This window comes from Ursus americanus, chromosome 18 (assembly GCF_024610735.1).
Source record: "Ursus americanus isolate L20-20 chromosome 18, mUrsAme1.1.p, whole genome shotgun sequence".
Classification (NCBI taxonomy): domain Eukaryota; kingdom Metazoa; phylum Chordata; class Mammalia; order Carnivora; family Ursidae; genus Ursus; species Ursus americanus.
Window position 1 is genome coordinate 57,148,695 of NC_142144.1, and position 23,248 is coordinate 57,171,942.

At 39.0% G+C, this 23,248-nt stretch overlaps 1 protein-coding gene across 15 annotated transcripts in view; it reads left to right on the top strand.

Moving 5' to 3' along the window:
* Positions 1–23,248, top strand: part of PTPRD (protein tyrosine phosphatase receptor type D) — a 2,182,843-nt gene that overhangs the window by 1,727,241 nt on the left and 432,354 nt on the right. The window contains exon 2 of one of the 15 annotated variants that reach the window (XM_087869646.1): positions 13,512–13,658. The exons of the other annotated variants lie outside the window; for them this stretch is intronic. The gene's annotated coding sequence lies outside the window, so the exon portion shown is untranslated. The remainder of the gene's footprint in view (positions 1–13,511; positions 13,659–23,248) is intronic. 15 annotated transcript variants of the gene reach the window in all.

Sequence of the window (23,248 nt, forward strand, 5' to 3'; positions counted from 1 at the left end):
TGTGGCCAAAGCTCATGTCTCAGTCATTCTTATTTCTCCAGTTCGCTGCCACGTAGCCACTGCACCAGCTCTATGACATTAAAAAGAAGTAGAAGGAGTAGTAGAGTATGTTTTGATTCAGAGAAAGTTTATGCCACATGTTTGTCTCCAGTCAGGATAGTTAGTTTTAAACTGCCCAGATTTCAAACATTAGGGGAAAAAATATTAAAAGAACGAACATTTAGAGTATGCTTTAGAATATTTTTTAGCAATAAGTGGGTTTTTGCCATGGCTTTCTGGAAGGAGGCTTTTTTCTCCTTTTTCTGCCAAAAAAGTTAATATGAACAGGCCTACTAAAAGTGATTTAATAATTTTGATAATATAGATGTAAAGAAGTCAGAGGTTGAACGTAAAATGTTAAAAGATGTAATTGCTAACAGGATTTGGAAACAGTTGGTTTTGAAGAGAAAGTCAAAAATCTTCCAGGTGAATTTGATTTCCTCATTGGCAAAACTAATTCCATTTGATTTGAGAAATCATTATAAGCTGCTTATTCCTGCATGTAATTAAATTATAGGGTAAGCCTAATAACCATAGTGTATGTTTTATTCATGTTATCTAAGGTGTGCATTTGTTCGGACCAGAGAACAGAAGGGATTTTTCCACATACACTTTTGCAGGACAACGATTTGTGAGGGAAGATAATGGTTGCCATTGGCCGAAAGTGCACTAGATGCCTGTTCTGTTTTTTAATCCTCTTGCCTCTCCTGTGGGGAAGTGTGACTATTGTCTCCAGTTTAAGGATGATGAAATGGAAGCTGAAAGAAATTAAGTAATTTTCTCAAGACTAAATAACTGCTAACTGTCAGCTCTGGGTTGCTAGGGCCTTTCCCGAATCAAAGCACATGTCCTTAGGACCTACAAATTCACCTAGAAGGAAGAAACTGGAATTTGCAACTGGAAAAAATCCCCACTTTTAAGAGCATCCTGCTGGCAGGGGGTGCCCATTTTTCAGGCAAATTCTGGTTTCCCTCAGGCTCCTTTCAAGTCCAGTAAGGCCCTCCATCTGTGGGGGTGAGTTTCAGGGAAGGTCCGAAATCACCGATAGTACCGAACCCTATATATGCTATCTTTTCTCCTATATGAACATATTATGAGGAAACTTAATTTATGAATTAGGCACAATAGGAGATTAACAAGAGTAACTAATAGTAAAGTAGAACAATTATAACAATATACTGTAATAAAAGTTACCTGAATGTCATCTCTCTCCCTCAAAGTATCTTACTGTACTTAACTCTTCTTCTCATGATGTGAAATGATAAAATGCCAATGTTATAAGATGAAGTGAGGGGAAGGACGTGACGTAGAGTTAGTCAACTGTTGACCCGACTATCTGTCAGAAGGGGGATCATCTGCTTCTGGGCCACGTGCCGCTGCAGTTGACCATGTATAACTGAAACCCTAGATGGGGCTGGGGTACCGTACTCCTTTTAGCTGTGCATTCCCTGGAGGATGACTCTTATTATGTTTTGCATCTCCTGCCTTTGGGACAGGAAGTGCCATTAAAGGAGAGGACTGTAAATGTTCTTCTATTTGAGCATTTAGACTTGGCTGGACAGTTCCTGAAGCCTGTATAGTAAGATTGCAATTTAACAACTAATGCAATCTTGTTCCAGTTATGGGTTGGACAAAAAGTTTCAGATTGGTGACAATAAATAATATTTTAGAATTTTCATAACCCTTTCCCTTTTCTCATTCGAGAGGTAAAGTAAGGGGGAAATGTTCTCAGTTCAGATTTCCCTCCTCTCTTTCCTCCTCCCCTTTCTTTCTTTATGTTTTTCAATGTCTGTAGTGTGTGAAGAACTGTGATAATATCATTAAGGGTGGAAATTAAGACTCAGGAAAGGTCAAGCAACATGGCACATAGTAGAAGCGGCAATACTAGCAGCCAGTATATACAATAGAATAGGTGACTTTTACTTCACACCATCAAAATTAGTGACATATATTTATAATGCCTCAGACATTTCCTAAATGTCCATGAAATAAACACACAGACACCATTTGTTTGTGACCCTTTGGAAGGCAGTGCCTGAAACCACCATTATAATTTTGTGACCCCAGCAAGAGAGAAATTGGTAAGGGAACAAATGTTTGTTTGAGACCCAGGTGTTATGCTTTACATATATTATGTTTATTCCTTGTAGGATAAGTCTGGTTGTTACTGCTCATACTTCACAGGTGAGGAAACTAATGCTCAGAGAGATTAAATATTTGTGTCATTGTCCCTTAGCATTGATGTTCAAATCCAGGTCTGCCTGACCTAGAATTCCTGGCTTATTTATTTATAATAATTTTCATAAAGATATTTCCTATCAAATATCTTCGGTCATTTCAGAGAAGATTTGAATGCTTTGTATGATATATAACAGGACTTAATTTTTTAAAAATATACATACAATATATACAATGGAACATTATTCGGTCATAAAAAAGAAGAAAATCCTGCTTTTTGCAACAACGTGAATGAGACTTGAGGGCATTATGTTAAGTAAAATAAGTCAAACATAGAAAGAAAAATACTGTATATTCTCACTTACACGTGGAATTTTAAAAAGCTGAATTCACAGAAATGGAGAGTAGAATGGTGGTTGCCAAGAGCTGAGGGGAGTGGAGGAAATGGGGAGATGTTGGTTAAAGGGTAGAAACTTCCAGGTACAAGACAGTCAGTTCTAGGAATCTAAAGTACACCATGGCGACTGTAGTTAAGAACAGTAAAATATATACTTGAAAGTAGCTAAGAGAGTAGATCATAAATGCTACATAATACACAAAAAAGGTAATTAGGTGAGGTGATGGAGGTAGTAATGGATTGTGGTCATCATTTTGCAGTATATACATGTATCAAATCATATTGTCATACACCTTAAACTTATACAAAGTTATATGTCAGTTACATCTCAACAAAGTTAGAAAACAACTTAAAAATAAGGATTAAAAAGAAAAAAAAATATGAAAGCATACATGTTTTTAAAATAATGAGCCAAAAAATAAATAATTAAGTTATTACTTAGTACATTAAGTCATTAAATAATTAAAGTCATTAAAACTTTTGATGTGGGGCAGTCATTAGCAATCCATGCATGCACACAAACATTTATACATATGTTTAGATGGGAGAAGAGGAGGAAGTGATCACTGCTATCTGATTATATGTCCATGTCCTTGAAAAATAATGGAAGCTTTCACCCCGTGCTTGTACACTTTGTTCTTATAAACACATGGATATGAATGTTTATGTACCAGTCTCTATTAAAAGATTATGGTGCAGTACTATATTTTTAATTTCCACAACAGAATCTTAATTTTATTTGCCTGGGAAAAAGTGGGGATTCTTTACCTGAAAAAATATGTATGAGTCTGGGAATATCTACCCAGAATTGACTCCACACCAGCTTGAAAAACAGCAACACACAAAAAAATTTCCACTATGTGTGTCTGGGGTGGAGTGGGGGGACAAGCATTAAAGTATAATTTAGGAAGGGGGATTTCTCTGTGGAGAACTGGTAAATAAGAGTGACAGATACTCATTACAAAGTGCATCTAAACATAAAAGAGTCAAGGTGGAATGTTAATTGAAGCTGGCTGCATCAGCTATACCTTCTTTGTTTAGGAGGGCAGAGGTTGGGAAGGCAGCTGGAGTTTTCAGTTGGTTGCTGTGTCTTTGAGCTTGAGTAATTGTTGAATTTCATTTATGGCAAGAGATACAAACCAAGTTTCATCTTGGTTAATATTAAAGATATCCAGAGTTTATAAGGTAACACTTCCTCCCTTTCCCCTGCTACCTTTCAATCAAATGTCTTCCTTTTCTTTTCTTTGTCATTGGGGTGAAATGTTTAGTGCTTATATCTTCCAAACTGGACGGTTTTTGGTCTTCTCCAGCTGGGAGACTTTGAAGCTCCTCAGGGGTCACCCTGAGTCAGTTCTGCCTAATATATTCTTAGATGGTTCTGGGATTTTTTTCTCATACCAACCACAGTAAAACTGAAATGCATTCCATTGTCATCTACACTAGGGTTTCTTGAGGAAAGCCTTTAAGGAAGATGAACTTATGCAGTGATTTCTATCATACTATTATTGGTAATAATATGTGCAAATAAATGAATGCATTCATTTAAGGAAAAAAAAAACCTTGAATGATACATTTCTTACAGATACTTATATGTACTCTGACATTTAGATAACAATGGTGTTTTATTATAATACCATAGGACTGTAATTAGTATTAGATAAAGCAACTCATGTAAAATTAGTATTGTATCTTGTATATTTATATGTTCAGTGCATTATCACTTCATAAGATCTTTTTATTAAACCTCATAATAACCCTGTAAGAAAAGCAGAGTGGAACTTACTCATCCAGCTTTACATGTAAAACTGAGGCTATGAGCTGTTGTGTGACTTCTCAGAGCCACTTGCTTTGCAGAAAGGAGACTAGAACCTAGATGCCATGATCTAAAGTGTAAATTTACGTCAATGAGGGGTCTGTGAGTAAAATAACTGTGTTGATATATGACTAGTGAACCATTCGTGGTAGCCAGTACTGTAGATTAATTGTATTTAACTACCGGTAAACTTCAAGAGGGCACAACCTGTTGTATTGACTGCCGAGCTGCAGCCCCCGTGAGCAATGCAGAACATAGAATAGGTGCTTAATAAACGTTTGTTAAATGAATGGATGAGTTAAAAAAAAAAAAGATGCTTTTAGAAGACTTGCTAGGCTAGTTTTAGAATGCAACAGGAAGCTCCTCTTTATTAGAGATGATTCAGAATGATTTTGGTAGATTTAAACATCTTCCATTTATAATCTGTTTCCTGTTAGTAAATATCAGAAGTTCTCTGCTGATGTATTATGCTTAGACCAGCAAACCCAGAATTGTTTGGTTTTGCATTCTCTAAAAAATCCCTATTTGAAAGCAGTATTATCCATGTTCTTGGCACAGAGAGTGATAGGATGGCACTTTGGTATGATTTGAACTTTAAAAAGTTTAGAAAGTTATTATTATTATCTTACTGCTTCTTAAAGAATTTATGGAGAACTGGACTTAATGATCCTAGGATTTACTCTACATCATCAGGTTGTTCAGTTATTTTATTTAAAGGCTTAATGTATTAAGACCTGACCTGAAAAAAGAAATACCAAAAATAAAAAGGAAAATTTGATGCACAGATGAATACTTAGTCAGATATATAAGATGTTGTAATTACCATATTAATGAATCCAAAAAGGAGAGAATCCATTCTGCAAAGCATAAAGTGTAGGATTCCATGTAAGCCCAGCATGAGATATTTTATGCAACTTTGGTTTGAGAGCTCTGAGCCCAGTTGCCATCCCTGCTGAAAGAAAGATTCTGTTAAATTTATTTTCTAAGAGTCTGCACTGTTGCACACACCAAAGAGAATAAATGCAAATACAGGAAATCGTATGATCCATTCGCAAGGACCTCACAGTCTAACAGAGAGCAGAAGACAAATATACAAATATCTTTAATACAAAGCACAGTGGGATGAATGACTCAGCTTTTGATTCGTGTAAGATCAGCAAGAGGAAAATCACATACAGTTGGTGGGTAAGATAGAGTTTCACGAATATGGTGGTGTTTGGGGTAGTCCCCTGGAGTCTGCAGGAGAGTAGGGCATTTGACAAGCAAGATAGAATCCCATGTATCAGGACATGCCCTTCATAATGTGTGCTGGTGCAGAAAGGACTCTTTGCAACTGCATCACATAGAGCGTAGGTATCCTTTTTGCATATTATCAAGATCCCTTATAGCTGATTTCACTGCTGGTGATTCCTGTATTGGCACAGAACAAACTAAACTCAAAACCAAGCAATCTATTTATCTGATAGCTTTGGAAAATGAATTCATGATGAGAGTTTGGAATTCATACCTACATGAGGTCCGTGTACGATGGCACATTACAGCTATAGTTCAGAGAGCTGGGAGCAAATCCCTTAGCCGTAGCACAGTCATATTGGGATCTACCTTCATCTGCAACTGGAATTTGTTTTGTAACAGCCAATTTTGTGTGCTTTAAGTCCCTTGAATATGGACCAAAATTAAGGGGTAACATGGCAAAATTCAGTTTATCACAAATGATCAGGAAATAGGATGTTGCAGTTCATCTAACATTATGGTAGCTAGAAGATTACAGAAATATGTCACATAGGTTATTCAATTCCCTAAAGTAGAATAAAAGAAAATAACATTTAAAATATTCTGGGCATAATTTGAATTGAATTTCTTATTTATTCAGACAGATCTTTCTGTGTCTAGAGGTGTTCTAGTTTACTGATAAAAGTATCTGTTGTTTTCTAGAAAATACATTATGGCCATTTTGCCTTTCTGGATATTTATTTTTATTTCAATTCTGGATTAATGAAATTTGAATTTCTCAACCATAAGATCAGAACTTCTGTTTTTGAAGTCCTATATAAATCCAATATATAAATTCCACTTTTTTGTAAAGCCTTGAATTATCAAGCACATGATAATTTGATGTGATTAATTATGGTTTTTAAATCAAGTTGATGTAGTCAATATCAAGAACCCATAGATATCTACAGGGTTTTTGAAAAATTAAATATTGGGGGGAAGCAGTTAAATCCATACTTCATAGTTACAAGTACTCTGCTGACTAATAAGTCTCTAGGCAGTACAGTATTCACTTACTCTAAAGTATTGATAAATGAGGATCATCGTAATTTAGTGGAACCATTCTCATATCTGAATGTCAGCCTGCTGGAGAACATTTTATATTAATATTAAAGGTCAAATGTTCCACCGGCCTTCACTAGTCCCTATTATAGAATATTGTTAATTCTTATATACTTAAATAACCCCCCAAGTTTAAAATATTACATTCCAATATTATAGAAATTTATTTATATCTTGGCTATTAAGAATTAAGGCAATTCACCCCATTTTTCCCTATTGTTAAGTTCATAAACCATCCACTGACCTATAACCTTTTCTGCTATGGCTACCAGTAGTGTGCATAGATCATTATAAATGACTTAACGTGATTTGTTTTTATCAGAAACCTAAAGGTGACCTAGTTGTTACCATGTTTCATCATATGGCACTTAATTTCTTCAGGTACATTTCCTTATCAGTTAAAGAGGTCTTTGTTACCTCCTGTAACTATAGAAGATAAAGAGTGCCTTTGATTTTTTTTTATATGAAATTTGATGAATTTTTTCTGTACATTTTGTCTGAGTTTACTTTTTAAAATAACATGTGTTAAAAAGAGGTTTCCCTCTCCTTTAGATCTTACATGTAAGATAATGAACAGTAGCAGAGATTGCTGTAGATATTTTGACTTTGGGACTTCCCCTTCAAGAAACAGCTTTTTAAAAAAATTTATTTTTATTTTTAAAAAAGATTTTATTTATTTATTTGAGAGAGAGAGATAGAGATAGCGAGAGGGAGAGCATGAGTGGGGAGGAGAGAGAGAAGCAGGCTCCCCACTAAGCAGGGAACCCGATGTGGGGCTTGATCCCAGGACCGTGGGACCATGACCTGAGCCAAAGACAGATACTTAACTGCCTGAGCCACCCACACATCCCAAGAAACAGCTTTTAAAAAATGTTCTAACTCTAATATCTTTAAACTGTCCTTAAAGAACCTTACAATTTACTCTTACGTGGACTCCAATTAAAATATTACAGACATATTGATAAACAATATATTGAGTGATATTATTCAGTTCCCACAACCTAAAAGTTATCGATCAGTCCAGTGACTGGTTGTATTGGTTGTATAGAGTATGAAATTAATTCACTACTGTACTATATTCATTGTAATTCCTATGTAGGCTCTTTTACCAGATAAAATCAATAAACACAGTTCTATGCAATAATAACTTTTTCCCATTTAGTTTGTGCCCAAGAAATTCTAACAAAATCTTCAAATGATATCTGAAAATATAAAAAATTTTCACCCTTCAGGCTAATTGATATTATGAATTCAAGAGACTTCAGTACATGCTGAGAAGGAAAGCACCTTTGTTTTAATGTTAGGCCAAAAATAATTCATCTACAATACAAAAAGTTGACCTATGTTTCTTTTTATGTTGTCAGTCATTGGCCATTTTTCAAAGGCATTTGGAATATTTGAATTTTTTTTTGCATAATCGTACATTTTCATGGCATTTCCCCCAAATCCTGAGCCAGTGCATTGTTACTTCCTATTATCTAAAATAATTTATTCCCTTATTTGCTCTGTCTTGTTAAGTCCCCGTGAGGCAGGTCAGTAAAGTTAAAATATTTTTGAAACCAAAAAACAACTCTATAATTTATTTTTCATTTTAGGAGGAAATTATATTGCTGTCCCGAAATTTGGCTTCTGTCAGATAATCTATAGAGTGTAAATACCATTAGAGAGTCTGCTGTAACTATTTGGAATTCTTTCAGAGTAGTTTGATGCAGATAAAAGGCGATTTTCTTCATATCTTCTTGCCAAGCAGAGTGTAACGTAATGGGCAGCAGTATGTGAAATGGGCTTAAGTATTATTTTATTTCCATACTCTCTGGTTCCTCAATTGCATCCTTTCCCCCCCTTAAATTAAACATATTGCACTTCCATCTGCTATACACTATCGATGATTCACATTTATTTTTGCAGAAATATTTTTCAAATGGGTTTAGGGAGCAGATGTTTTTGCATTTGTACCCGCCTTCCTTTTCCTGATGTCTTTCCACATGTACAGGGGGAAAAAATGCATCGCTGCTGTCCTTGGTGAATTTTGCATATCTCTTTGATTTGGGCTGCTGCACTGTAATGCATGATAATGTGACAACCGCAGTCAAGCAAGACGTTTCCTTAGTTTCCTGGTATTCAATATCAATATCCCAGCTGTGCTGCTGGGATTTGAAGAACTTCTTTAGCTCTTTAATTCCCCCTAGGATCCTCGCACAAAAGACTGAATCCAACCAAACTTCTCTCTCTCTGCTAGTCTCCTGTTTCAAGACTGAGTTTAGAGAAGTTATAGCTTTCCAAATGAACTCAAAAATACAAACACACATACACATGGTGTATTTTTAGCACAAGCACTTTGGGTATGATTTTTTTTTCCGCTGCTCTAGGATTCAAATAAAACCCCTGCATTATTTAAAATTGCATGTGCAGACATCAATTTCATCTGTCTTTCTAGAACATGTTGCCTAACAGAATATTTGGCAAAGCCCCGCAACCGAAATTGTGTTTTGAATGCTGGGTAGCTTAGGTAGAGTAGGAAGAGAAGACACGGACATAGTCATAGTTATCCATTGAAATTAGCTGCATAAAACAGCACATATTTATTAGCTCACTTAGTTTCTGAGGCTCCGGAATCTGCGACCTGTTCAGCTGGGTGGTTCTGTCCCAGGGTTTCTCATGCATCTGTAGTCAGAATGTTAGGTGGGGCTGTACTCAGCTGAAGACTTGACTGGGACTGAAGGATGCGATTCCAGGAAGGCTTAGCCACATGTATGTTGACAAGAGTTGTGAGTTCTTTGTTGGCTCAAGGAATCCTCAGTTGGGCTCTCCACAGTGAGTGGTTTAGGTCACTGGCTTCCTCCAAAGTGAATGATCAGAGAAAGAGAGATAAAGGGAGTGGGGGAGAGAAGAGAGAGACAGGAGAGAGGAGAAAGGAGAAAAGAGGGAGAGACATGTATGGGGATTGAGGGACAGAGGGAGACCGAGAGAGACCAAGAAGGAAGCTGCCATTTCTTTTATAACCGAATCGTGGAAGTGATATATCATCATAGTATTGCATGCTATCGGAGCAACCCTGTTATGCTAGGCAGGGGACTACGCAAAGTTTGTGAATACGAGGAGGCAGAGAGAATTTAGGGCTACCTTGGAGGCTGGCTCTCACAGGCATGAATTATCTATTGGCTGTTAGATTACTCCGTGGTCTTACAGAAGCCACCAACTTCTTGAGCTGCAGTTTGCTCATCGCCTTCCTACTGAAATGTGAAGATCTTACAAGATGATGGATGCAGATGTACGCTGTAAATACGAAATGGCATCTACACGTGAGGGCCAATTAAGGAACTGTATTTTGTTTTCAGAGTAGTAAAAGGAAAGAAAGAAACTAAAAGCATGAGGGAGTGAGGAATGGGGAGATGGAGAGAAAGAAGAAAACAGAAGAGTGGGCAAGAAAGGAAAGCATCCCCTCCATAAACAGCGACCAGCGGTCTTTACCCTGTTTTTGTTCTTCCTTCTTGTCAGTAGTTAACTGCACGCAAAATGAGTGCTTCTGTCCTCAAAATACACAATCCCATCTTTTTTAGGATTAAACAAAGACAAGCTATTATGAGCTTCTTTTCTCAGCTGGGACAGATTTGATTAAAATCAAATGAATTTAAATCAGTAGTCAAAACGGCTAGATTTAAATCACCAGTGCCAGAACTCCCTCATTGCTGTTTTCAAAACCAGAATGGAATGCTAACCTCCATTATAAATGCTTCTGCCGTCCATTAAAAAGGACAGGTAAGAGCCATTAGTATTTCCATAAACCACTGACCTTGGCTCAGTATAAACTAGAATCTAGAAAGTGACTGTATTTATTATCATTTTTAATGTGTGTGCTCTGGAACTCATTTCCCCTATGGATGACTTTCAGCTGCATTTTGGCATCTAATTGTGGAGACATCATTTTACTTTTAGAATCAAGGTAACAAACCCTGTTTCCCTCAATACCATGGGTGACTGGAGACTGTTTACCAAGAAGAGTCATAAAGACTTCAGATTCACGTGCCCAAAGCCGAATGTATTATCCTCTCAATCTACCCCCTACATGTACTTGCTATATCAACAAAGTTATTTGAAGAAGTCATTCTGACATTGCCTAAAAATGGACTATTTCAGCTTTCTTTTTTCTCCTCAAGAAATGATTACAACAGATAATTTCACACATTCCCTGACCTTGCCCATTTCTTGCTTCATTGCTCCCTCAGTCCGTGACCTTCACTCTACCTCATATCTGAGATATGTATTAGGAAAGTGAAGAGGATCTGGCCATCCAGTGCAGGCATTCCTTGGCCTTAAAACACATCTTTGCATTTTGATTTGACCTTTTTGAAATGTCTCGTAATTCAAATCACCTGGGTCAACAGAACCAAGTTAATGGATGGTCAGTTTTTCTTACTCCAGAGCCTATGTGGCCAGTCCACAGGCTCAGTCACACTCGAATTCCTGCCTTCCCTCTCAACTCTCATGGCAACAGCTCCTAATGGTGCAAACTCTGAAATTCCTTTAAATTTGCCCCCTCTCTATATCCTACTACTTTGTCCTTCTCTCTTACTTGTTTGCCACTTTCAAAGCCTTCTAATTGGCCTTTCGGAAGCTTCCATTCTCTTCTCTCTTTAGTTCATTCACTCCAGAGCTGCCAGTTGCCTTAAAAAAACACTGATGTGATCCTATAATTCCCCGGCTTAAAATACAACGATTACTTTTTATTGTCTACAGCAGCACTGCCCACTAGAAACTTCTGTGATGATGGAAATGTTCTATATCTGTCTGTGCTGCCCAGTGTAGTAGCTGTGAACTGCACGTGGCTATCAAGCACTTAAAATTTGTCTAGTGAGACTGAGGAACTGAATTTTGACTCTCATAATTGAATTTATATGGCTACGTGTGGCCAGTGGCTACCGTAATGGACAGTGTAGGTATACAGGATAAAGTAGAGCCTTCCTATTTTTATCACAACTATTTTCCCCTTTCCCACACATGAAACATATATAGAAAGTATGTTCTATTGCAGTAGTTTGAACCTTTTTTACCTTATTCCACACTAAGAAATGCATTTTCTGTTGTGACTATGACAAATATGGATAGTCATAAAACCCCCACAAATATTTGTTGAGCATCTGCTATATGTAAAGCCTTGCAATACATCCACAAAGAGAACCGGTGAGATTCTCTACCCCCTTGCGGCTAACACTCTATTGGTGAGAAGCACAGTGTAAAATAAATAGTAAGTGTAATGAAAGCAAATTGTGTAGGTATTGGAAAGTGATGGAAAAAGGAAAAAGCAGAGCAGGAAGGAGAGGATCAAGGCTGCTGATGAGTGTGGGGAGCGGGTTGGAGGATTAGAGAGGGTGGCCCTGGTAGGTCTCCTGGAGGAGAAGCAAAGACTTAAAGGGAGTGGAGTTTGCTAGTCGGTGTCTGGAGGGGACATACTCAATCCGCGGATGAGGGGCCGGAGCAAAGGCCCTAGAAATGCACCCTGCCTGTGCAGGGAATAGCAAGGAAGGCTAGATGGTGGTGAGGGTGGGGGTGCGGGGTGAGTAGAGAGGGCTCGTCCAGGTGGGAGTGGACCAGAATGGGAGCCCTAGAAGCAATGCCTGAGCACTCATGTATCTGCCATTCTAGGGACTCTAGAAACTGATTTTGTCTTATCCACCATAACCCTCTCCCATCTCCCAGAAGTAACTGCTCTCCTTGTTCTTAATCTCATTCTTGCTTTTTGTAATCATTTAGTGCTATAGTTGCATTCCTAAATAATATTATTTTTCTCCTTTTTCATTGTTATATACATGGAATGATAGTGCATGAATTCCTTTTTGTGACTTTTTTGCTCCATATTATGTTTGTGAGATTTATTGATGTTTTTATGTTTATCTACAGTTTCTTATTCTCATTGGTACATACTATTCCATTGTATGAATATCTCACAATTTATCTATTCTATTGATAGACATTTATGTTGTGTTTAGTTTTTGATATTTATGAACAGTGCTGCTCTGAGCATTTGTATATATATATTTTAATCTGGTGTACAGAAGCACATGTATCACACGTGTGCTTTTCTTTACGCTTCGTTTTTTTTGTATCTTGTTTAAGAGATCTTTTTCTACTGCCCAGCTTCAAAGAGATTCTATATTCTTCTCTAAAAGTTGTATAGTGTTAATTTTCACATGTAGGTCTTCAGTCCACCTGGGACTGAAGTGTGGTGTGAGGAAGACATTTAATTCTCCCCTCCACCCCCAAGAATGGCTTGCCAAATCTGTGCTATTCTACTTCTTTAAAATAGTTTCTGGTTGTGACCCATTAAGTCTATTTCATGCCCCACTAATAATAACCTACCTGGCAGTTTGAAAACCTACTCTAGGGTTTCCTAACCACTTCTTAAGTGCCCACTGGAATTGGTTATAAGTAACAATGAACTTGAACTTGAACTATCTAAAAACCAACCAACCAACAAAAAAACATGACAGGAGTGTGTGTGTGTATGTGTGTGTGTGTATGTGTGTGTGTGTGTGTGTGTGTGTGTGTGTGTGTGTGTATGTGTGTGTGTGTGTGTCTCAGCTCCTTAGGGCAAGGATATAGCCTTCAGAAAAGATTGACATTCTGCTATCTGCACATCTACGTCATGTATGTTTCTCTGCAGAGCAGGTTACTGGGTGTTATGACCACTAATAGTTCCCAAGCTTTGCATGTTATATACCCCACGACTATAAGGAGTCTATTTCCATATAGGTCCCAAATGTCCACTGGCACATTTTGGGTCAGGTGGCCACTGCTGTGCCAATCAAGTATGAAAGCTTCTGCTGCATGTGTGACTGATGAGAAGAGAGCAGCTTCTGGGCCCAGTGCTGGTGAACAGTTCATCAGGCAAGGCGTCGGGTATGTCCATCCATGCCTCTCTGTGCTTTCACCGAAATAGCCTGTGACGGAGACTTTGCCCCTAAAACGGCATCCTTGGTGTTGCTTTCCTGTGTTCTTCAGGCAGTCAGTTGACTTCCTCTGCTACAGAGGCCTCTTAGAGCTGCTTACAGAAATTTATGTGACTCAGTCCGTGTCTGTTTCAGCTGTGAACTATGATACACTTATAGCTAGATAAAGTTATTTTTACGAAAAATAATGTGACATTGATAAGGTCCAATAAACGTTAAGTTGTTGATATAAAGCACTTCAGAATATGTGAGGCATTTCACCTGCACTCGATTAGAATTCCCGTCAACTTCCAAAGTTGTAGTGCATGTCTCATCAATTCCTCAGTAAATCATCGGTCACCAAATAAATTCTGTTCTTCAAAGGTGGGTTTAATCTGCTAAAGCTATAGGTTTGACTCGGGCTATTTCTTCCAATATTTTTAATTTGATTTTGCATTCAAAAACAATTACAGTTAACTTGAATAACAAGAAATGTCATCAGTGTAGGTATTTGTTCTTACCTTTCCTCCATCATAACATTTCCTGTGTTGATTTTTAAGTAAAATATTGTTAGGCTAAGTTCAAAAATACTATCTCATGTGAATCAAAAGGTATGTGACTACTTTTTTCCATTATAACTGAGGCTACACATAACCCTTTTTTGCTTGTTAATTTAATTGTCCTAAATGGATTTTGAATGAAGAATAACAGATGTGATCAAGCACAGAATGTTTCAATCTGTCCTGTTACTGAGAAAAAAGAAATTCTGCCTAATTTTGGCATGATGAAATATTTTCATGACAGATAGTCACTGAACTGCATCCATTTACTTCTTAAAGTTAGCAAAATGAAACTTTTAAATTGGAATGACATTTGTAAATAGGGATAACAGAAAAGAGTAAAAGGTAAAATGCTGTAGGTGTGGAGCAAGAGGCATCCTTCCTGTAGGATGACTTTACGCCCCAAATTATCCGCCATTTGGTGGGGAGATGATGGAGCCCAGGGCAGCTTGCGGCAGGTTGTTTGGGGAGTCCCGTTCCTAAAGGGCACAAACTCAGTAGAAATACTTTCAGAGACTGAAGTAAAGACGTAACTTCTTTCCTGAGGAGTACCTGGTGGGTGGTCCCGTCCTGTCCTGTCCATGCTGCTCCCCTCTTCTCTCCACTGCAATCTTCACTACTTTTCTTTTTCTGCTCCTCTTCTTTACCAGCCTCAGCTTTAGGCATTTTCCATGTCTTCTCATGAGGATTGAGAGCTTTCCAGATGCATCAATGCTTCATTCCACATCCGTTTTACCGATATGCATTACTGTGTACACCCCTGTTCTAGGCATTAATAGGCTAGAAAAATGTACAAATTACACACCTGGCTGTGTAAGGGGAGAATGTCAAGGGGAGAAATGTGAAGGCAAAACTTTTTAAGATGAAAGAGGCAGCACGTTGGCATCATCTTTAATAAATAAGGAAAGATAGGGTGTTTTGGGGGGTTAATAGCCATTTCTAATATTGATGAAGCAGTATTAATCAAAGCAGCTTTGACTCCCTATCATTGTTGCTCAAATGGAGTACCTAGAAGCTGAGTAGAGCTAGAAGTTGATTGCTCTCAAATGGCAGTGTTGAATTGCTAGAATAATCCTGAGAAAGCAGCATGAATATCTGGCTTCCTGAGATAAGGATGGTAAAGAGTGCAACAGCTGTAAGAATGTGGAGGTTCTGGGCTGTTTCACGTGGTCTGCTCGCCATGCCTTATACCCCCTCAGCACAAACTTTAGTATCACAGTTGAAATAAATATTTTATTTCATGGTTATTTTTAAGGTAGGTATTGGGTTCAGACACCGGGGATCATTTTCTAGTTGCTAGTGAAAATGAAAATATATTACTTTTTTTTCCTCCCTTGGGATTCATGTGCAGAACTCCAAACTTTTTTTTTTTTTTTTGGTATGTCTGAGACAGATCTCAAATGTAGATCGTGTCCAACACCTGCAAAAATAGAAATGACCACAGTACTGACCAAACTCAATTATTGTTTTAGATGAATTTGTAGGGATTTTTTTGGAAATTTTTGAGTTGGGGGTGCCTGGATGGCTCCGTCAGTTAAGTGTCTGACTCTTGATTTCAGCTCAGGTCATGATCTCAGGGTTGTGGGATTGAGAGCCCCTAATGGGCTCTGTGCTCAGTGGGGAGTCTGCTTGAGATTCTCTGTCTCTCTCCTTCTGCCTCTCCCTCTGCTCTCTCCCTCTCTCTCTCTAATAAATCTTAAAAGCTTTCGAGTTGAGTAGGAAGACTAAACTCATACTTCAAACAAGATCTAGTGCAGTCGTCTCTGAGTCCTTAATTTATGAATTACGCCTTGGTCATTTTTCAAAGTAATGCTAAGATTCTCTTGTATATATATATATATATATATATATATATATATATATATATATATATATATATATATTCATATTCTGTATTAATATCTAAGTTGCCACTAGTGATGAACACACACACACACACACACACACACTTAGGGCAAATTAGGAGGTTTCTCAGACTCTTCTGTCTGGTGTTTGTTATGCATGTGTGGCAATTAGAAAGGACCGTTTTACAATCAAAAGCCCATGTTATTCAGGAAAGAGATTTAATAGCCTTTGTTTCCTTACTAGAGGCCATAGAAACTATTTTTTTAAACCCTGTAATAATTTCCAGGAGAGTTTTTGTGTCCCTCATGGTTTGCTAGCTTCTGTTTGTGTTGTCCCCACATTGGCTGTAACCTCAGCTAGCATAGTCGGAAGCTGTACCCAACTCGCTGAGCTTGAAGGGCTTGCAGATAATTTAATCAAAGCCCCGCATGACCACCCGCTGTTTATCCTTCATAACCATATACCACTTCAGGGTGGTTCTGTTTTATGCCACTTCGTTCATTAAGCCGATTGCTGGGGGAGTTGACGCAAGAGTCAGAGCCCGGCTGATGAAGGACTTCGATGTGGAGGCGAGGAGTTGGCAAGAGGCAGTGGTAAGTTGATTAGATCAGTTCCTTTCATTCCAAGTGTGGGTACAAACTATAGGTCGTCGGAAGTGTATTCAGAATTCTTTTGGTGATTTGGACAGAACCGTGACTACGTGAATTTACTGAAAAGCTTGTTGTTCACTCCATTTGTAGCTAATAATGTGTAACATAAGTCAGCGATCCCGCCCAGGTGAAGACCCTTATGTGGTTCCTTTTGCACTAATCACAGCTACAGTCCAGTCAGCCCTGAAACTCTTACACCTTCGGCAGCTATGCCGGCTTTGAATGTGATGGGATTTCTCTTTCATTGATCGGCCTCCCCCCCCCCCCGTTATTTATTGTCACCTCCTCATTATTTATCATCACCTCCTCATAAGAAATTACCAAATTTCTTTTCTTGCGCGTTTGTGTGTCTGTACACCAAGCCCTTATTTTTGGTGGGCTGTAGAAAGCCTCATTGTTTCTACTGAACAGCTTCCTTAGGAGCCCAGCTGTTCCCTGTCAAGGGTTTTCCCCTTTATTAGTCTCAGAAGGCACGGCTGGCAGGGTGCAGCATGTTGGTACAAGATCCCAGCTGCTGTCATGGCGCTCTCGGGGTCCCTGATCGTTTGAAACTTGAAGAAAGATTTGACCTTATCATAGCAGTTGTTTCTGTGTGTTCATGTGTTTGTTTTTGAGGGGTTTGCAAGTATAAGATAAAGAGAGGCAGATGATGCTAGAAAACACGAGGCAGTTTGAAAGAATTCAGTCAGTTTTGCTTTTCCAACTTTCTAGAAGTAGACATTTTTGGTATGGAGAGTTTAAGGTATTGGAGGGAAGTATTGACTAGTGTGCATATAGATAAATTTATCTTGGCATACCTTTATTTGGTAAATGAGCTAATAAGCAATCTTGGCAAAATTTATTCACATGTTAAAAACAGGCAGGTAAGAAAGCTAATCTCAGAGGCACACTCTGGAAAGTTTTGAGCTATTGAAAGGTTTCGATGCTGTTTAATTAAAAGAACAAATAAAACTAGATTCTGCTTTAAAGCGACTTTGCTTCTTTAAGCAGTCTTATCTTTCAGGTTCTTTGGGGGATTTCTCTACGGCAGGGTCCTTGGGATAGTTTAATAAGCTGACCAAATTATTGAATAATGGAATCAAATACCTTCAGCAATGACAACGTCTGCTTTTAATTCGTTGTGAAAGATTGACAGACAAGAACACTCATAATAGCATACATTTATATTTAAGAAATGCAACTTATTTAAAACACAGAGAGAGAAATGAGAGAAATGCTTGGTTGGAACTGAGTCATTACCCAGTTAAAAATAACCTTTCCAGGTCATGTCGTTTTGTTTGCTGCAGTGAAATAAGTTTATTTCAGCAGAATGAAGCCATTATTAGCTTGGCAGAGTCCACTTGTCAGAATTTTATGGAGCACAACACTGTTTGGCTGGGAAATTCAATAAATACTGTAATGTGAGAGGAGTTAAACTCCAAGGGCCGAAGGGGCAAAGAGTGGGGAATTTGCCGCTAATTCATTGTTTTACGGCTACGGTAAGAAGGCATTAGGATATATGACGAATCATCATTAGAGGTCAGGCACACAAACCTTTTGTGAAATACCAAGGCAGCAGGGTGTGTGAAAAAAAATAAAAACCTTAAGGTGTATTAGGATGTATTGCATTGATGGTGTGACATAAATATTGAAGTGTCTTGATTCTCGAGTTTCTGATTTTTCTTTTTTGGGGAGTGATATGTCTTCTTTACCTGCTCTGCAGACTGTCTGAGAATTTCCAGAGGAATAAAATATAGGTGGAAAGCCTATGACAATATAATCCAGTCATCAGACCAGTACTGCGATATTAAAATGGAAGTGAGCCATTTGTCATCTTAACAGCATAAGAAACCAAACCAGTGGCCACTCTCAAGCAACAGTGGACTTCACCTTGAGGCGGGGTGCTGCAATGACTCTGGTGTGGTGAGCCTACATTCTGGCCGCTGCCGCTGTGTCACCTTTGGCAAATTATATAATTTCAGCAATCCTTCGTTTCCTAATCTGTAAAGTGGGGCTGAAAAATAGTACTGACTTCATAGAGTAGGAACTGGGAAATAAAATGAAAGATTGCATATAGAGTTTTAAAAAAGAACCTAGCCCCTAGCAAAATAAATAGCACCCGGTTATTCTTTCTCAGTTGGATCTTAGAAGGAAACACCAGTGACTTTAAGAAATCCAGAGAAATGGGGCGCCTGGGTGGCTCAGTTATTAAGCGTCTGCCTTCGGCTCAGGGCGTGATCCTGGCGTTCTGGGATCGAGCCCCATGTCGGGCTCCTCTGCTCTAAGCCTGCTTCTTCCTCTCCCACTCCCCCTGCCTGTGTTCCCTCTCTCACTGGCTGTCTCTATCTCTGTCAAATAAATGAATAAAATCTTAAAAAAAAAAAAAAAAAAGAAATCCAGAGAATTACTGACACAGGAAGTCTTTAGCTTTGTAGGACACACATAACTTAATAAACATGTGCTCTGCTTACGTCATTCTGCATTCACTTCTGAACGTCAGTATTCACATGTACTTTTTTTTCTTACATAATTATAATTATTTTGTAGGTATTTTTAATGTTCTGGTTTTTGAAATGATTCCTTTATGAACCTTTCCATTTATTACTATGATTCATCTATGTGATTTCTATTACTCGTGTTAATATTCTGGTCTTGTTGATATGCAGTATTTGCTTGCTCTTTGGGTGGTGGATAGTCAAGTTTAAGATTGAAATTGAGTCTTTAGGGATTGGTGAGATTCAATTGGAGAGAGAAAAATGTGCAAGGGTTAGAGAGGAAACCTATTTAGAGGTAAAATGCCACTGCTTACTTCTTTGGAAGGACGGTAGTTAGATGTTACCTGCTAGTTAGATTGCTGAATTTCATACGAAGAGGACGTATAAAGTCTGTCTTCAGGGATTCTTGTCTTAGCATTAGATAGTTCAAGGGCTCTTTTCATATGTATCCTTGAAGAGACTCTATTAGGTATGTTTTAGCCATATTATCAAAAGAAATTAGGAGTGTTAGCTGCAAATACCATGCTTTTAAAATGACTTCCTGGAAAGTCTCCTGGACTGATCATTCATCTGACCCACTTGCTGGGCCTGTTAGGCATACAGAGTGAAGTGGAAGGAACTTCCAGTTTGTCAGAAATTAGTAGGACATTTAAGACTGGGTGCACAGTGAACTCTTTTGGAAAGGGGTGCTCAGCGTCATGTGCTCATTTGCTTGCTCAACAGCCTGACCTTCTCACATGCCCTGCACAGTCTGATTAACATTCAGAGAGCTCTGGAATTCATTTAATTAAAGCACTGCCCTGGAGTCCATTATTGCAAAATATTAGCATCGTGCTCTGTGTGACCTTTAAAAGTTTAGAAATTGGTAGCAAAATACGGAGGTTGACTGTTTATTCCTTCACTTTAATGCTTTGTGTAATGCTTTTCCCTATACTAATTAGTTGTACTCTCACTGTAAAAACCTGCCTTCCATTTATGGTCAATATTTTGACATATCTTTTCCTCAGTTGGGCTGCAGATCTCCTGACTGTGTCTTTCTTCTTTCACTTAATACGTTATCTCCTAAGGGTATTTTCTTTGGAACTGATAAATTTAACACATATGGATTCAAACAGACACCACACGGTGGGCTTCAGACACAGCCTCTAAGCCATTTAGAGGAATCACCAAAGTCAACTAAGAAGCAGCCCCGTCACCTGTAAGAGTCTTTAGATGTAAACAGTGCACCTTTTGGCAGCTGACTGCCAGCTGCTGACAGTGAGATGTACTTCCTGTGTCGTTTCTTCGGTCTCAGGGTGGACCAAGCGAAGCGTTTGGCTGGTCAGAAACTTCAGCATCTCCTAAGCAGGGGCTGTAAGAAGTGATTGGGGAAATCAGAGCTAACCGTCCCCCGCCCGCCAACTGAAGTCTACTAGTAATCACAGTTAAACCTAGGGAGAAGATGTCTTCAGAGTGTAATGGCTCCCGTGGGCATTTTTTCGCTGGAGCAGGTTAATTTATACTTGCAATATCTGACCGCATGTGATCAATACCAGTATGCGCTGTGCAATATCTGACCGCATGTGATCAATACCAGTATGCGCTGTGCAATATCTGACCGCATGTGATCAATACCAGTATGCGCTGTGCAATATCTGACCGCATGTGATCAATACCAGTATGCGCTGTGCAATATCTGACCACATGTGATCAATACCAGTATGCGCTGTGCAATATCTGACCGCATGTGATCAATACCAGTATGCGCTGTGCAATATCTGACCGCATGTGATCAATACCAGTATGCGCTGTGCAATATCTGACCGCATGTGATCAATACCAGTATGCGCTGTGCAATATCTGACCGCATGTGATCAATACCAGTATGCGCTGTGCAATATCTGACCGCATGTGATCAATACCAGTATGCGCTGTGCAATATCTGACCGCATGTGATCAATACCAGTATGCGCTGTGCAGAAGCAAGTGCTGGAGACACTGTGAGCAAACACCCCTCAGCAGCTGACACATGTCCAGCTGCTTCTGCACGCATTTTTGGCACGATTGTCTTTCTTTTTTGGCTTCTAGAAACTAGGGTTGAAGGATGCCTTACTTGTTTCTGTATATTCATCTCAGGCTTCTTAGTAATACAGCATTTCTTGGCCTAAAAGGTCACACATGATTAGTCATGTTCATTTAGGTAGGTCACCAGACTGTGCTCGATTCTAGTATTTCTTTCTAGGGATCAACATCTGCGGAGAGCCTGAGATGCCCACCTAACTCTGGAATTACTTCAGGTCCTTCATGTAAAGAAGCAAAGCACTGTGGGGGCGCCTGGGTGGCTCAGTCGTTAAGCGTCTGCCTTCGGCTCAGGGCGTGATCCCGGTGTCCCGGGATCGAGTCCCACATCGGGCTTCTCCGCTGGGAGCCTGCTTCTTCCTCTCCCACTCCCCTGCTGTGTTCCCTCTCTCGCTGGCTGTCTCTCTGCCACATAAATAAATAAAATCTTTAAAAAAAAAAAAAAGAAACAAAGCAATGTGGGGTATCTGGATGGCTCAGTTGAGCATCTGCCTTTGGCTCGGATGACTCCCTGCTCAGTGGGGAGTTTGCTTCTCCCTCTACCCTTCCCCCCTGCTCGTGATCTCTCCCTCACTCTCTCTCTCTCTCAAATAAATAAAATCTTAAAAAAAAAAAAAAAGAATCAGGGGTGCCTCGGTGGCTCAGTCGTTAAGCATCTGCCTTCAGGTCAGGTCATGATCCCAGCGTTCTGGGATCGAGCCCCACATCAGGCTCACTGCTCAGCAGGAAGCCTGCTTCTCCCTCTCCCACTCCCCCGGCTTGTGTTCCCTCTCTCGCTGCCTCTCTCTCTGTCAAATAAATAAATAAAATCTAAAAAAAAAAAAAAAAAAACCAAAAAACGATCAAAGCACCATGGATTAGTAGCAACTGGCATAGGGAGTTTTTCTTGGAACACCTCCACAACTTTCTTCTCCCAGTGTTGTAAACCTTAATCCTTAAACTTCTAGGGGGACATAACCTTGTCTTAAACCATGTCAAAAGGCTCCTGACTGGATTGTAAACCAGTCTAGCAACAGTGTTCTAACTCTTTGCTATTTTCTGCTGTGCCTAGCACAGCATGGAGCTCATATTTGATGCTTACAAGATGTTTTTACATGTTTGCACCTACTGTCAAGGGAAAATGGGCAGATTTGAAATAGTCCCTCAAGTTATCAAATGAGATCCTCTTGAGAGATGGTCTACTCTTGTGTGGTAGAATACTTGTCTAGAATTTTTACTGAACAACAAGTATTATACTTTGTCATTTTATGTCAATAATTATGATCTATTTGGTGAATTTAGAGTGGTTTTATTTCCATTTATTTGGAAGATGCTATTTTTAGTTTTTCCCCCAGAAGAAAGATATTTTACAGATATTCCTGGAACTGGAGCACTGGAGGTTTATGACTGAATATTTGACACCTTAACTTCCCCCAACTAGGCTTTTGATGTTACATTGTGTGGTGAGATATAAAGAATGCTACACTTAATAATAGTAATTATTCAATTCACCAATTACCACAGTGATCAAAAATATAATGAAATAATAAAAGTCTGCAAAATAAATGGCACCTGTTATTGCTCATATACACTGTCCAAGATGTATCCCTAGGACCAAAAAAAAAAAAAAGTCATCAACAAAATGTGTGAGCAAATATGCCTTCTCAGGCCCTGCTGACTGCAGCATTCACAAAACCCCATGATCTGGCGGAGCTTGTGGAATGCCAGCCTGAGGCACAGAAGCTTGTTTACTGTGCTGATTAAATGGAGAGCTTGAAATGACTGAGGAGATATCTGCTCTCAAGGTGTGTGTGTGCACGTGCGTGCGTGCGTGTGTGTGTGTGTGTGTGTGTGTGTGTGTGTGTGTGAGAGAGAGAGAGAGAGAGAGAGACAGGGAGACAGATGGAGAGACAGAGATGCAAGCTCACCTTGTAACGTTATCTGTCGTTGTACTGGTATGTTTGACACTTTTTGGCGGTGAATATTAGCTTTAAA